Raw genomic sequence first — 16,580 nt, forward strand, 5'->3', positions numbered from 1 at the left:
CTTGGTCCGACTCTGCTCCCTCCCACCTGGGTCAGTTTGTGTGGTCTCTGTTTCCTCATCCGGATCATCAGAAACGTGGGCTAAATATCTGTAAGTTGACTGTAAGTTGCTCTGTGACTTCAAGCTCACACATTGCTTTCTCGTTGTTGCTGGTTTCGAGTACAAGAGCAGAAATTGTGTTTTATATTCTGCTTCCTCTTGCTCTCCATATGGTAACAGAGAGCTGGGTATGCAGCACTTTGTCTACTCATTAATTTAATGAACATTTATTGAAACTCTCCTGTACATCAGGCACCGTGCTGGATGCCGTATAACTGGTACGTGAGACAGAGGCTCTGAGCTGCTTTAGGGCGGTTCAGTGAGCCTCATACTTCAGCATCTCCTGGAGGCTGTTTACACACAGATCGCTGGGTTGCACCTTCAGTTTCTGACCTAATAGGTCTGCAGCCCCCCGATTTGTATTTCTAACAAGTCGCCAGGTGATGCAGGTGTTGTTAGCGAAGAGAACCACCTTTGGAGCCCCGGTTTGTTCTCACAGCAGTTAGTGACAGCGCTATTTTACCCAGGTGTTATTTTAACAGCTGGCACCTGAGCTCCTCTTTAGGGAGAATCCGCCACTGCTTGAAAAAGCAGGCCTAGATGAGCCTGCTTGGATGGGGTGAGACCCGTTGGACGCCAGCCAGCACCAAGATATCAGGAAGAGGAAGTGACTCCTCAGGAGACAATGTGAAGAATGTGTGGGGCTTGCTCCGGAAGGGGAGGGGGAGGTGGATGGAGAGGGTGAGAAGGAGGGCAGGAGAAAAGGAGCAGGTGTGGGGCGTGGCCAGCACTCCCTGGAAGGCTTTCGTGCTGTAAAGCCTCTCTTTGCTTCTTCCCTCTGCCCCGTGCACCGGCCCTGAATCTTCAGCACAAAGAGGCAGGAACCCAGGAGACAAGAGGCCATGAGAAGGTAAGCCTCTCTGGAAAACACAAGGATCCTACAGAGGGTCCGGAGGCCCCATGGGCTGCAGAGCTGAAATTCGTGGTGGTGTCGGAGGCCATGTTGGCTGGTGTTTCGAGAGGCAGGAGACCCTTGAGAGCATCTGGGTTACTCCACGGCTGAAAGCCAAGTTTCCATGAGGTCCTGTAGACTGAGACAAGCATTTATTTTATTTGGTATGTTTTTTTTGTTTGTTTGTTTGCGGTACGCGGGCCTGTCGCTGTCGTGGCCTCTCCCGTTGCGGAGCACAGGCTCCGGACGCGCAGGCTCAGCGGCCATGGCTCACGGGCCCAGCCGCTCCGCGGCATGTGGGATCTTCCCGGACCGGGGCACGAACCCGTGTCCCCTGCATCGGCAGGCGGACTCTCAACCACTGCGCCACCAGGGAAGCCCCTATTTGGTATGTTGTAATTTTAAACTTCAGGCCTTTAAAGAAAGAACAGAGTTGAAACTCCAGCAATATTACCGTGATCACAGTTTTATACCATATTGCATTTTTTCAAATTTACTGTGCTGTGAACTTTTTCAGATTTACAGTGTTCTTTGATCTTTGCCCCAGTCTTGTCAGAGAGAATCGGCTGGTATTAGTTTTACATTCCTGTTGGGAAACAGAGGCTCAAAGAGATGAACGATCTAGACGCAGTTGAGGGCAGCTCACCTGACAGCCGAGCTGGTACCTCTCCTCAAGGTTACCTGGGAAAGGCCTTTGTTCTTACTGTTCCAGTTTCCTCTACAGAGTTCAGTTCTAATTCTGAGCAAATCAACGTTTAAAACAGCATCTCAGAGTATACCAGTGAGGAGGTGATATCATTTTGCCCAGAACATCTCAAATCCAGAGCCTTAGCTCTTTCCTTTAAAATCTGCTTGTCATTTGTCTGCAGGAGGGAAGTAGGGAGGAGTGTGATCACACTTAACTCTCGTACATTTTGCGGCCATATCTTCCATTCTGATATAAATCTTGTAGCTAAAAAGGTCTACGGAATGCAAGAACCAGTCACGGCCAAATCCTCTGTTTTTTGGCAACACGTACTCCATCTGTCTTTATGGTCGACAAACAAATCAATTTTATTCTAAATCAAAATGATGGGCTTCTTAGGAGCCCTAGGGGGCTTCCAGCGCTGGCCCAGGAGAATCCCGAGATGGGCAGGACCCAGAGGCCCCTCCCACCTAACTTGTCTCTTCAGGTACCCTCTTTAGTCAGATGAGATCAAGTTTAACTGGACTCCCTAACAGGGAAGAGGATCCCACAGAATCTCGTCTGAGGGGAGGGGTTTGTGGTCCAAAAGAGGCACAGCTTCACGTTGGGGAGGTGGGAGTACCAGGAGTGACCTTTCCTTTCTACCCTTGGCCCCAATCCCAACACTTACCTATACTCACGCTTAGTCTTAGAGATAAAGGAGGGTCAAAGGATACACCCAAGAATAACAGCAGATACTATTTATTAAGCCCTGATGTGCCGGGTTCATTGCCTGCTCACAATTGCCCTTAAGTGAGTGTCCCTGCCTCACGGAAGAGGGAGCTATGTCTGGGGGAGTTGAAACAACCAGCTCTAGTTAGTTAGTAGGTGGTCAAGTCGGGATTTGACCCTGTGTTGCTTCAAAGCCCACATGCTACACTAGTCCATCAGTTTGTTCCCCAAAGCCTGCCTATGAGAAAATGAAAATGAGTGATTTTTTCCATAAATATGAATTCATGTCTTTTTAATTTGGAGATTTTGTTCTTAGCTTTGTGTGTGTGTGTGTGTGTGTGTGTGTGTGTGTGTGTGTGTGTGTGGTGTGTTACACTGTCCATTCTTTTCTCGAAATCATGGTCATGGTGGACTGAAGTTCTCTCCTCTTCCCCCCACTTCTTTCCCCCTCCCCCTCCTCCTTCTCTCCCCCTCCCCTTCCCCACTTCGTCCTCCACTTCTTACTCCTTCCCTTCCTCTTCCTCCGTTTCTTCTCTTTCTGCTCCTCCCTCTTTGTTTTAACTTGACCAAAAACAAAAACAAAAACCCCTGACAATCCTATTTTGGGTCCATGTCTCCATTAATTTTTTGTTGTTGTTGCATTAATTCCAGAAGTCTGGGACCTCAACTTTATATGAAGTAACTCTTCATAGTTTAAGACTAGCACAGCTCTCGAATCCAGGGCCACACCTGCGGCCTAGGTAATGTGCTGAAAATTTGATTTAGGATTCGCTGACACAGTACATTTGGTTCAAGTTTGATGAGAAACTGTAGATAGAACTTACTAGGGACATTTTAGTGAAAGGTCATCTCTTCTGTAAGCTGCAGCCTCTTGTTCCTTTAAGATTTCCATTTTTCCTTCCTGTATTCTCCCTATGTCTGGCTTCTTGAACTGACAGAATGTGCAAATCAGCTAATATCTCTCGGAGACCACTCTTATTTTGTTTTATACACAGTTATTTTCTTTGTATGTAAAGCCTGAGCGTATTTTTTTTCTATTTCAAGCATTCTAATGATTTTTACAAACTATGAAATTGCATTAGGCTGTATCAGGTATGATGGCCCCCTTACATTTGAACGAAATGCTGCAAATTGGGGACCAACTGAGCAAATCTGCAGCCTGATCCACGCCCTCCTCCCCTTTCTGACTTTACATTCCATCGTTTTAATCAGCCATGGCAGAGCTGCTGCTGACGCGTCTCCTCTTTTGAACTCCATCCCCCGTGGACTCAGGGCAACTGTGAACCGTCCATCCCTCAGCCTCAGAGCCACGCCTTCAAATACAACCGTGTCTGCGCCATCCCAGCTCCAGGCCTCTGGAGTGTCTCTCAGCTCAAAGTCCTTTAGTTTGCTTTATGGGTATAGTAAATCATTCCACACACCATGGAGCCAGAGGAAAAGCCTGATTTATTAGACCTACCTGCTTGGTTCTTTCAGAGTAAGATTCCCATATTGAATGATTTTCTCTCTTCAGATTTTTTCTTTTTATGTGTTTTAAATGTTTAAATAAAATACCATGGAGTATCCCTTAGAAGCGGACCAGGGGAATTCCAGTCCTGTCAGACCCTTAGTGATAGTTTCCAAGAGGTAACAGGTTATGGTCGCTTTCTTTCTCTCTCCATTTCTCCTATTTTTTTCTCCTTCCTCTGTCTCACTGCATATTTCCCACCCCTCTTTGCTCAGAGAAAAAGGAATAGTTCATTTATTCACTCGTTCATTCATTCGTTCGTTCACTCATTCATTCCAAATGCTGTGTTAGGTGGTGCAGACCCAGAAGTGAAGAAGACAGGCAAGGTCCCTGCCCTCAAAGAGGGTGTGGTCTATAGGGTAAGGTCATGGTTAGATGGGCATTTACAATGTAGAGTGGCGAGTGCTAGGGAGGAGCAGTTTCTTGAGGGTCAGGTGGGGCTTCCAGAAGGTTTCCCCTGAACTGGAGGCTGAACCCTGGTCACTGGGGAGTGAGCCCTGCCATTCCAAGCTGTCTCCACTGGATTTTCTCAGTTGTTGGGTCTAGTTGCTTTCTGTGTAGTAAAGAACCTATTTGATCAATACATTTTTTCACTCATCAAGGTAAACTCTAAAATCTGCTTCCCATGGGCCGAATGGGAATCCAACAATAAGAAAGAGAGTGTGAGTTTAACCTTGAGAAACTTAAAAGAATTTTATAATTGAGAACTGGATCTTGACATTTCTGAGGAAAATGACTGTGATGAACACCTACCAATCGGGCAAATCAGAGAATGGATCTGAATGAATGGAAACATTGAATGGAGGTGTGGAATTCAGAAACCTCAGCTAAAATTGGAGTCCCAACAGGCCTGTAGGGGTAGCTCTCAAGCCCCCGCCATGCACCTTCAATCACTCTGAATAGGAAGAGATGTACACCTGCATCTCCAGCAGGAAGATGTTGCTTACTTCCCTACCCAGCCGGAAGAAGAAAAGTTCTCTCGCGGGACAACAGCCCAGGCAATCAGAGACTAGCAGTCCAACCAATGAGAAGCCTCCATACTTTGGATTCTCAGCTTCCTCCAATGGACTCTTTGGTTACTTCAGCCCCTCCCACTCCCCCTTTTTTCCCTGTGAAAGCAAGTTCCCCTTCCTTGTCTCTGCGCTTGCCTGTGCTCCGCCGTATTTCACGTGTCCCGGATTGCAGTTCTTCTGTCTGTTCTTGAATAAACTCGCGTTTGCTGGTTAAATAATCGGCTATTATATATTTGAGGGTGACAGAGGCATTTTAAGTAGCAGCACGATAACACAAAGCAGGTGGAGACCTGGCTCTACCTGAGAATGTACCATTAAAGTGGCAGCTGGGGGTTCTTTACGCTGGACCTGGGCTCCCCTGCAGAATGGAGACCCAAGGCAAGTTTAAATGTGTATGTGGTTTTTGTTGAGGGTGAAAGGGTAGTCCCTTGGCAAACGAAGATTAAGATAAGTGTGTGCCTAGGAACAGAGAACATGACTTGCGTGAGGTGAAGAGAGCGTACAAGGCTGCACTGGATGGAAGGAACGTTTGCCGTTATCAAATAGTTTAATCAGAGCAGAATCAAAGAGGGTTAAATCCACTGAAGTTGTATACAATTCACCACGAAGGGGAGACTTGAATAATAGTTGGCTATTTAATTTATATAGATGAACTTAATACTTTGCCTGAAACCTCTGCTTTTGGCTTTGAATTATCTGAACGATCTTGTCCTGAAGGCACTGCTCCAAGCTCTGTCAGTGCCTAGGAGCCCTAGTAATTCAGGCAGTGAAATAGCTTTAGGCTAAATTGGTTCAGCCAGTTCTATCCATGCCTCTGTAATTCACCAGCAGCACCCTAACCACAAGCCCCTCACATCTTGTGTTCTCTCTCAGAATCTTAACTCTATAGCACACCACTCCCCTCCCTGCACCTGCCAGCCCCCTTCAACTGTTAACCTTCACAGTTTATAGAAACAGGCGGTTCTCACATTCACAAGTATTAGTCATTATGTGAGGATAAGGGTGCTTGGCTGGGCGGAGATGCTGGTGGACGCCAGCTAGGCTCGCCCACAAGCGAAGGGTCTGGCGTGAACATTTGTGATTCAGATTCATTCATTTACAAGTTGCAGTGTGCCTGTGCCTAATGACACCAACCTTTGCGTCACTTGTGACTAGATGCGAGTAAAATATTAAGTATGCAGCAGTTCTGAGTCTATTGTAGTGTGTGTGGAAGTGCTTTGAAAACTTGAATGGCATAGTTCTTAACCATTTTCTTGGTCACAGACCGTTTTGAGTATCTGCTGAAAATTTGGACCCCTTCCCAAAAGAAATACACACCAATATGCTTATAAGATTTTGCATATAAAGTCAAGAAGTTCACGCATCTTCTGATGTATTATAGAGCCCCTTATTTAAAGGGATTTATAAGTATAAAATGTTATCAATAATTTTTGTTACATTCAAATGAACAGCACAATATAGAATTGTACATTTGACACGATCTCAGTTATATACTAGATATAGGAAAGAATACATGTATATAGAAAAGACTGGAAAGATATGCCCTAAAATGTGAGATTGTGATTGATTTTAATTTTCTTCTCTAATTTTGTTATATTTTCACAATTTAAAAATGACATTTTCACTAGTTTATTTTCACAGAAGTATCTGTTCCTTGTGACTGATTATAGAAATACTGAACAGAGCTTTCAAAAGCAAATCTAAAAAGATGCTCCAGTGGACACTCCTTTTTTTTTTTTTAACACTTTTATTGGGGTATAATTGCTTTACAATGGTGTGTTAGTTTCTGCTTTATAACAAAGAGATCAGTTGTACATATACATATGTTCCCATATCTCTTCCCTCTTGCGTCTCCCTCCCTCCCACCCTCCCTATCCCACCCCTCTAGGTGGTCACAAAGCACCGAGCTGATATCCCTGTGCTATGCGGCTGCTTCCCACTAGCTATCTACCTTACGTTTGGTGGTGTATATATGTCCATGCCTCTCTCTCTCTCTCGCTTTGTCACAGCTCACCCTTCCCCCTCCCCATATCCTCAAGTCCGTTCTCCAGTAGGTCTGTGTTTTTATTCCTGTCTTACCCCTAGGTTCTTCATGACATTTTTTTCCCCTTAATTTCCATATATGTGTGTTGGCATATGGTATTTGTCTTTCTCTTTCTGACTTACTTCACTCTGTACGACAGACTCTAGGTCTGCATCATTCACAATATTTACCAGTCTCTGGGATCATGTGATCTATACCACGGGAACCTTCCTCCGGGCCTTCTGCGGGGGCTGACTCAGCTAAACCAATCAGTGTCTTTCCCCAAGAATTCTCTGAGTTCTAACAAGGAGCCAGTTTCTCTGTGGTGATAGAAGCTCTGAGTGAGGTCTGGGAGCTTTGGAGCCGGGAGGGGGACACATTCCGTCTTGCCTGTAAATGAGAGAGAGACAGAGAGAGAGGCAGAGAGACACCAGATAGTTCCTGGTTCCAGTTGCCCCGGAGCCCAGCTGCTCCCCAGCCCTTCTTGCATTTTGTTTTTTTCAATTCTTCCTTTGATTTTATACTTTTTACTCTTACAGCAGATTTCCTTTTTGTCTGAACTAGTTAAAGTTGGGTTTCTGGCCCTGAAACCAGCAAGTCCACACAATTAACAGAAGTAGATTTATGAGTAGTCAAGAATAAAATTTGACCCAAGCTGTGAAAGAAATGCAATCAACGATATTTCTGGACACAGAAAGTGGCTGGCTTGGGGTGTCTGGCTCTGTGCGGGAAAGAGGAGGTTCAAAGAGCAGAGACAAACCCGGTTGATTGGCTCAGATCTTTAGATCATTCTGTTCCTTTAGGAGGTAGAACTTGTCTTCTTGGCTCTGTGTAGAAACAGACAGTAATGGGATTGTTCAAACCTTCGTGATCACCTTAAAAATTGCAAGTCTCTTCTCTCATTTATGAATGCGATGCTTGGGATAACAAATTTACAAATGAATGAAAGGTAAATGTATTTTGTCACTCAGTGAGCTAGAAATTAATCCCTGCCTGAATCTGGCAACCAGAAGATATCTGAGCTCTGTTAAAGAGAAAAATCTCAGCAGATGGGTAGAGATACTCAGTAAGAATAATCACTTTACATGTGGGTTTGTACCCTCCATAGCCAATTCCATTTCAACAAATCTTTTTTTTTTTTTTTTTTTTTTTTTGCGGTACGCGGGCCTCTCACTGCTGTGGCCTCTCCCGTTGCGGAGCACAGGCTCCGGATGTGCAGGCTCAGCAGCCATGGCTCACGGGCCCAGCCGCTCCGCGGCATGTGGGATCTTCCAGGACCAGGGCACGAACCCGCGTCCCCTGCATCGGCAGGCGGACTCTCAACCACTGCGCCACCAGGGAAGCCTCAACAAATCTTTAACTGTGGTGAAAGCAGTTAAAAAATACTGAGACATGGCTTAATTATTCTAAGAATGCTTGACATAGTGAAATTTCACAACTTTTTAAAATTAAAATATAACTCATCCGAGCCAAAAGCTCCAGCTTCAAATCCAGTCCTATCCATATCCCCAGTGACAGTGTGCAAAACTGTATTTTCTGTTGGCAAATGTGTGTTTCTATTGAGTTTAGAAGTGGGCTGCCCAGGATGATGTGCTAAGCGGGCCGTCGTGGAGCCGCTTCCGCCTTTGGAGGCTGCTTAGGCTGGCAGTCAGTGGGAAGGAGTTTACATCCAGACTGACTCTAAGATAATGAGACTAATTTAACATGTTTTGATTCAATATACTATAACCTAAATGCTCTAAATCAAATAAAAGCCATGCTCACATTTCTTGGAGATTGAGAGATACTGTTATCACAGTATTTTAGACCAAGACTTTGAGTCATTTGCCTGATGTCTTTAGATGATTCTAGATTTTGGTTATGATGCTATGAAATCAGCACTTTCAGCTGAGCTTCCAAACTAGTTAGCATCTCAGTGTTTACTTTATTGTGGGTTTTGGTATGAATTACTAAATTACTTTTCAGAAAGGTACTGATTTTATTGCTATCGGCAGAGTGAGAATGTTTCACCATGCTCTGCTCATCCCAGACATTAGCCCACTTTTATGTCTTATGTTTTGTTTGTCACTAAAGTGTCAAAAGTGGCATCACAGTGATTCAGTTCACATTTCTTTGGTTATTTATGAGGATGACAATTTTTTCATGTTTTTAGCTTTTTGTAGAGCTGAGTTCTGAGAACTAACATGTCTTTTGCACATGTTTTACTTTTTATTGATTTATGTAAGTTCTTTATGTAGCAGTTTCAATCTTTTATCTGTCATTTCTGCTGCAAGTATTTCCCCCCATTTGTTATTTACCTTTTTTTATAATTTTTAAATTTATTTTATTTTAAAAATTTTTTAATATTTTTAGGCTGTGTTGGGTCTTTGTTTCCGTGCGAGGGCTTTCTCTAGTTGTGGCAAGCGGGGGCCACTCTTCATCGCGGTGCGCGGGCCTCTCACTATGGCGGCCTCTCTTGTGGAGCACAGGCTCCAGATGCGCAGGCTCAGTAGTTGTGGCTCATGGGCCTAGTTGCTCCGCGGCATGTGGGATCTTCCCAGACCGGGGCTCGAACCCGCGTCCCCTGCATTGGCAGGCAGACTCTCAACCACTGCGCCACCAGGGAAGCCCTGTTATTTACTTTTTAATTGTGATTCTTTTTTTTTTTTAACCTCAGAGATTCTAATACTTTTTTCTTTGTGAGTTTTCCTAATGTGCTTCTGCTTAAAGTCCTTACTCACCCCCAAATCAGAGTCCTCTATGATTTGTGTTCACTTGCACAAAACAACATAAAGCCTGTCAGTTCACTGGAGCATAGAGGCATATACGGGGTAATAAAGTAAAATCATTTTAATTTTTTCTTTTCTTTTATGAAATTGTAGTATAGTTGACTTGCAATGTGGTGTTTGTTTCAGGTGTACAGCAAAGTGGTTCAGTTATACATATACACATATTCTTTTTCAGATTCTTTTCCATTATAGGTTATTACCCATATGATAATATTGAATATAGTGCCCTGTGCTGTACAGTAGGTCTTTATCTGTTTTACATTCAGTAGTGTGTATCTCTTAATCCCCAATTCCCAATTTATCCCTCTCCCCCCTTTCCCCTTTGGTAACCATAAGTTGGTTTTCTATGTCTGTGAGTCTATCTCTGTTTTGTAAGTAAGTTCATTTGTATCATTTTTTTTAGATTCCACATAGAAGTGATATTGAACAGTATTTTTTATTTGTGCTATTTTAAAAAAAGAAAGAAAAGAGAAGACAAGAAAAGAGGGCATAATAGAAGGGCAAATATCCATAGTCCCTGAGATCCGAGAGTGTTTGCTGCATCTGAGTCTCTGCGTAGAGACCAGCGACTGGCCTCTGCCCTCGTAGTGCTCCTGGGTTTCAGGCTAGCATTCTGGCCAGAGTCAGGAAGACAGCTAGAGGCCTGGATTTGCCTAAGACAGCCCCAGTGCAAGTTACAACTAGAACACGTATCTCACCTGACCATCACAGGGATTAAGTGCCTGGAAGTCCAGGGATGAAATGAAGGGGAGTCTTTTGGGGAAGGAGGTAAAGTGCGGGGAGACTGGGAAACCTGATTCCTGACATCTTTTCTTTCTGTCCCCGCCTCCCACTTCCTCATTCTTACAACCTGCCCCCAAGACTTGGACACTAATATACAAGGAATGGGAAAAGGGGACATTTTTAGATTTCCACTCAACTAAGTTTATGTCTTAATCCAATCACATTGCATTTTTTCTCTTTATTTCCATGAAACTAAAATTTACACTAACAGGTAGTATGTAGTAAAGATCAAACCAGGTAAAATATAGGTCTTATTTCAGTAGAATCTCCCCCGTGAAAGGCTTGTGTCTGGATTAAGAGCTTCAAAAAATGCCCCAAATGAGGAGCAGCTGTTTCTATTATGTTAAATCAACCTCTTAGGATAAGAGTTCAAATGTTGCACTCCTGTGGACTCCCAGGGGAACCCTGAAGTTATGATGTAGTAAGCATGTCTCATGAATGAAGAGAAAAGAATATTATTTCCTGTATGTTGGCTGTGGAGGCATAATTTAGACAAGAAAGCAACAGACAAAAAATTAGAAGTTTCTAGAATCAGTTCAGCTACTCTGTGACTTCATGTAAATCAATTTGCCTCTTTGAGTTTCAGTTTCCTATATATACTCCTATCATATAGCTGTCTACACATAGGGCTGATATAACATATATCAAAGTGTTTTTTTTTTTTTTTTTTTTTGCGGTACGCGGGCCTCTCACTACTGTGGCCTCTCCCGTTGTGGAGCACAGGCTCCAGACGCGCAGGCTCAGCGGCCATGGCTCACGGGCCCAGCCGCTCCGCGGCATGTGGGATCCTCCCGGACCGGGGCACGAACCCACGTCCCCTGCATGGGCAGGCGGACTCCCAACCACTGCGCCATCAGGGAAGCCCTATGCAAGTGTTTTTAAACATGATTTGGAACTATGCAAATGTGCGGCACAGTATGTGTGACTGAAATAAATGTTTACCTCTGACTCCTAAACTATCCAGTCAAATAAACTACCTTTTGCATTTTTAATTTATGAATTCTAAAATATTAATTTCAAACTATTTTAATTTTAGCATGCATATATTTGAATGCCAAGTAATATATATAAAACCCTCTTTGGGGATGAATATCAAGACTGGATATTGATCATGGTTTAGCTGATCAATACTAAATACCATTTATACTTATGGAAACGTTTTACTTTTTAATCATTTCAGTGACAGGGAGACTCCAGATGCACAGCTTAATTATTTTCAGCATGAGAATGGTAATAAATGTCTGATTCCTATTTTTCTTTGGATATATGGTTGGCCAGTTTGTTCGAGGCGGGTGCTCATGAAGCTGAAATCAAAGATTTGCTTTTATGTCAATTAGTTTTGCCATGTTCTCCAAATTGGTCTGTAGCAGTCTAAGATGGACGCGTTTCTAATCCATTATCTTTGCTAGAAAAATTAAACAGGTCCCCTTATTGATGGTGAATCAGTGCTCTGGTACCTGTATATGCTTACTTGGAAGTCAAATAATGATTAGCGTAAAAGAAAAGGAATTGCAGGACCTGGAAAGAAAAGACTTGTGTTAAGAAAAAAAAAATCAGAAGAATTGTGTGTATTTTGGGTAGAGTAAATTAGAAGTGGGCTTCCCAACCTTTTTCTCCACATCATGGCACACCTAGAAATGGTTAGATTTGTACAGCACTCTGGTGCTGACTAGAGGGAATTTGGGACCCAGTCCCAGGTGCTTGTGGCCACACAGAGGGCTGGGGGGATCTATGTAATGTCCACTAGGAACCCTGCCACTGAGGACAATGAAATAGAGGAAGGGGTGAGCAAACACATTGATCTCAACACAGCCACACATCTCCAGCTGGACTCCTCTACCCACTAAGTCAGCTCTTTCACCCCACCATCTCATTTCTATGACTTACATCTCTACCCAAGCTGGAAATATTTGAGTTAATGCTGTATTTTCCCTTAGCTCCTTGTGGTGTATTCAACTCAGCAAATATTTACTGAGCACTTCTATGCAAGGCACTGTTTTCCACTGATTGAAATCAGTCAACTTAAAGTTCTGGCTTCTGTCCTTCCTCTCCGGTCTCATGGCCAACACCGATGAGCCCATCCCCCATGCACACATGGGATGACTAAACCAGAGTTTTGCCTTGTATTTCTTCCCCCATTATATAGTCAGAGGCAGAATTCCATTCAGAAGTTCCCCATTTCCTGCACGCCACCCATTGGTCAAATCTACCAGAGAGGCAGCAGGCAGTGAGGCCAGGTGACACAATTCACAGGGATCAGCATCTCAGGAGATGGAGTCTGTGAAGAAGGGTAGTGAAAGGAAGGGGATGAGGACAAAGGGAGAACAATCAGCTCACCTGTTAATTAATTTAGAAATAGAAAAATGGTTTCCTCATGTTGCTTTCCTTTTCTGAAATGCCCAAGGGAGCTTCTTGTCGCCCTTAGAGTGAAGTACAAATTTCTTCCAAAGTCCTTGGCAGTCAGCCTCCGTCATATCTTGCCTTTTTGGACATGCATCCTGGCCCTGCTACTTACTGTGCTACCAGGAGCTCATTATTTAACTTCATGGGACCTTTATTTCCTATTATACACACAGGGTACAAGACCCTTCTTGCAGATCTGCTATAAAGGTAGAGTGATCTTTGTGCTTTAGATCTGCCCTGCTATTTTCTGCAAATTCCACTGTCCCTGGGGGTGTAGCACAAATCCCATATGAAACCTTTTTATTCAGGTCTTCACTGATCGTTCACCTCCTCCACATTGAGCCCGTCTGTGTGCCAGTGAGTTTTTGTATATTAAAATAATTTGAATTCAGAATTATCTGAATTTTATAGTTTGGGCTGCCTTGATGACAGGGCAATATGGCATTCTTGACTTCTTCTGACATCCATGTTTGTTTCATTGTACTACTTTCTTTTTTCTTTGTTTCTTTGTTTTTTTTTTTTTTTTTTTTTGCGGTACGCGTGCCTCTCACTTGTTGTGGCCTCTCCCGTTGCGGAGCAACAGGCTCCGGATGCGCAGGCTCAGCGGCCATGGCTCACGGGCCCAGCCGCTCCGCGGCATGTGGGATCTTCCCGGACCGGGGCACGAACCAGCGTCCCCTGCATTGGCAGGCGGACTCTCAACCACTGCGTCACCAGGGAAGCCCCATTGTACTACTTTCTATTTACCTTTTTAGCTGCAATGGCGGGCAATGGCGGGATTGCTTGAGGGTTATGACGATCATCGAGTCATCACATGAGTCACCTCTTGTGACTCATCAAATCAGAGTTTCAGTCATGTTGTAATTATACAACACACTCAGGAAAGATTGATAAAGACTGATTTTAAAAATACTATAGTGGTTTTAGAACAAAAGCAACAAAACTAAAGTAGGTTACAGAGCCTGGGAGAAATAATAACCTATTGCTGGGTTGACAGTGTGTATGTTGTGTCTTAAATACCTTAACCATGACTTGCCTCGCCCATACTACCCTAAAGCATTGAAGGAAAATAAGCAGGTATGGGAGAAAAATTAGGTTTGGAAAGACCTTGGCATTTCTTGAGTAAATTGTTATGGATACGGCTCCCCCTAGTGTGCTGAACAACACAGGTGCCCCAGTGTGCAAAAGCTGAGCTCAAGTTCAGGAGCTGAGAGTTCTTATCTCCAAACACCAACCTTATCTGAACGACTTGAGATCTCTCTTTTGCCACTGTTTCCTTCCTACTGTATAACCAACCACAGACCAGGGAAGATAGGGTGCAGATGTCTGTTACCCAATTTGATTTGAGCACCATTGTCATGGAAGGACTGAATGGATTTGAGGTACCCAAATCATATTAAAAAGCATAAAAAGTTTTATTTTAAAAAGACTTTCTCATGAGGGAGGGAACTGAAATTAGGGCGAATAAGCAAAATTAGAATATGATTCCTTGTTAATTATTTTACTAAACATGTTATTGGCCTTCATCTTCTATTTGTCAAAATGTTAATCATCGGTAGATATATTTTCCTCAGGCAGGATACATGGACCATTGGAAGACCAAAACATGAACCACAGCAGAGGGAAAGAAACTCTTCCAATGAGGAGGAAATGACTTACATTAAAACAATGCTTCTCAAAGCATAATCTCCGGAACACTAGATCCACCGGCTATTAATGGGTCTTAGTTCTGAGAAATGTAGGGTTTGACAAAATAAACTGAGTTCTTTAACTGCAATATTCCTCCAGGCCCTTAGCATGCCCTTAAAATACCACTGTACCGTATGGCACTAGTCTTTGAACTTCGGCATTTCCCAGGTAAACACAAGGTTTTTTTCCACGCCTATCTCACACACCTGGTTCGTGAATTATCCTTTGGGAACACGCACTGGATTAGAATTTCATTAACTTTCAATCAAAGATGGAGAACACATAGGAGAGTGTGCCAAGGAAAGGAGGAAAGAAAGCAGTACATTTGATACAAGCAGCAAATAGGGTGGCTGTAAGGACGTTTGCGGTTAGTGTCGTAGCTCTCCTTTGCATGTGAAACATTAGTAACCAACGTATTAAAGTCTCAAACCATGGCCGTCCTATAGTGGAAGGAAGGCCCTCAGAAGGATGGGCCATGCTGAACACATCAGCAGCCCACAAAATCATTACCAGATTTCTCCCACATCATAGCAGTGATGCCACTTCTGAGAATGAGAAATAAGGCTCCAAAAAGTACAGCACCCGTCCTGTCAGGTTTTCAACTTTTATTGAAACTTTTCCTTGTACACAGCCTGTGCTAATTCGCAAGGATGGTCTAAGCTCCTTACTAATAGGATCACAGACACAGGGTCCTTCAAAGGACTTAGAGGAAGCCTGTATTTAGTAGAAGCTGTGAGTTAAAGAGGAATCCTATAACTCACAGCTAGATAAACTCCCGAAGGGAGTGTTGAGAAAAATGGAAATCCACAGAGTCGTTTGTCTTGGATAATAACACTGACTCACATCCAGTAGAATGAGCCTCTTCCTATCAGCTCCGTTGACATTTCGCAAGTGCTGCTTTTCGACTCATTGGTACACTGGGCAACTGCATTGGAAGACGTGAGGGACTGGGGGCATCAACGGATCTGGACTTATGTGTAATTCTATTCTTTTGCTGGGGACGCAGCCTCAGAAGGACCGTGGTTCTTAGTCTCTTAGCATATGGGGGTAGAGGGTGGGACAAGGTTCAGCCCAGAAGCAGCTCTTCGTTGTCAAGGGACGTCCTATGTTCTTCCTAACGCTTTCCAGCTGGGGTGACTTCAGGCGTGGGGAGGTCAAGTGATTTACTCAAATGCCCAGTGAAATAGACCATCTGAGACTCGGACCCGGGGACTCTGCTGCTTGCCCCAGTCAGTCAATGCTCTGCTTCCTGCTTTTCGCCTCTTCTCTGAGTTGCACCAAGCAGTCAGTGTGCTGCGTCTGGCGCAGCCTGTCCTCCCGGCTGTCCCTGCTCAGGACTGGAATGAGGCGTGTTACAGGTCAAGTCTGAATGTTCTGGCAGTGCAGCGTAAGGCAGATTGCTCCATGCCTGCCCAAAGCATACAGTGTCTGGCAAAAGCCAGATTGAAGATAGCTACACCCACACGCCAAGATTCCAAAAGGAAAAACTTAGCTCACAGTTTTCCTTTGCGTGGTGATTTTTCTTCCCTTCCTTTTTTTTCTTTTTCTTTCTTTCTTTCTTGCTTTCTTTTTTTAAAAAAGGGAATCCCCATGTTTACAAGTTGAAATCCAAAATGCACAAGTGGTCAGTTCACAATTCTGTGACCCATGAACATCTGTGGGCCTGGGTGTTCCCTGGGAATCAGCAGTGCCCGAGCTGTGAGCCAAGCCTGCCCTAGGCAGAAAGGAATTCTCAAGTGAGTGGAACAGTCGGTGAGCAAGGAGGCCTGCGAGTGATCAGGGCCTGGTTAGCCTCTAGTTCTGGTTTTCCAAGGGCATGTCTGCACTCACCTTCAACTAGTTTTATGAGCTGCATTTGACTTTGTTTTTTGAGATGGGTCCATCTGAAACGCCTTACAGGAAGTAGGACATGACTTTTCATTTTGCCTCTAAGAAAAATGAAACTCTATAATTTGAGATCGGCGAACGTGGTTCAGGTCCGTTTATCCAAAAACAAGAACCTCTGAG

The 16,580-nt window shown here is 43.9% G+C and overlaps 1 long non-coding RNA gene across 1 annotated transcript in view; it reads left to right on the forward strand.

Annotated features, from left to right (window-relative positions):
- The first annotated feature begins 905 nt into the window (after positions 1-905).
- Positions 906-16,580, forward strand: part of LOC309972083 — a 28,952-nt gene continuing 13,277 nt past the window's right edge. The window contains exon 1 of the long non-coding RNA XR_014326784.1: positions 906-949. This is a non-coding gene — a long non-coding RNA (uncharacterized lncRNA). The remainder of the gene's footprint in view (positions 950-16,580) is intronic.

Source organism: Leucopleurus acutus (genome assembly GCF_964270905.1).
Source record: "Leucopleurus acutus genome assembly, chromosome: 15".
Classification (NCBI taxonomy): Eukaryota; Metazoa; Chordata; class Mammalia; order Artiodactyla; family Delphinidae; genus Leucopleurus; species Leucopleurus acutus.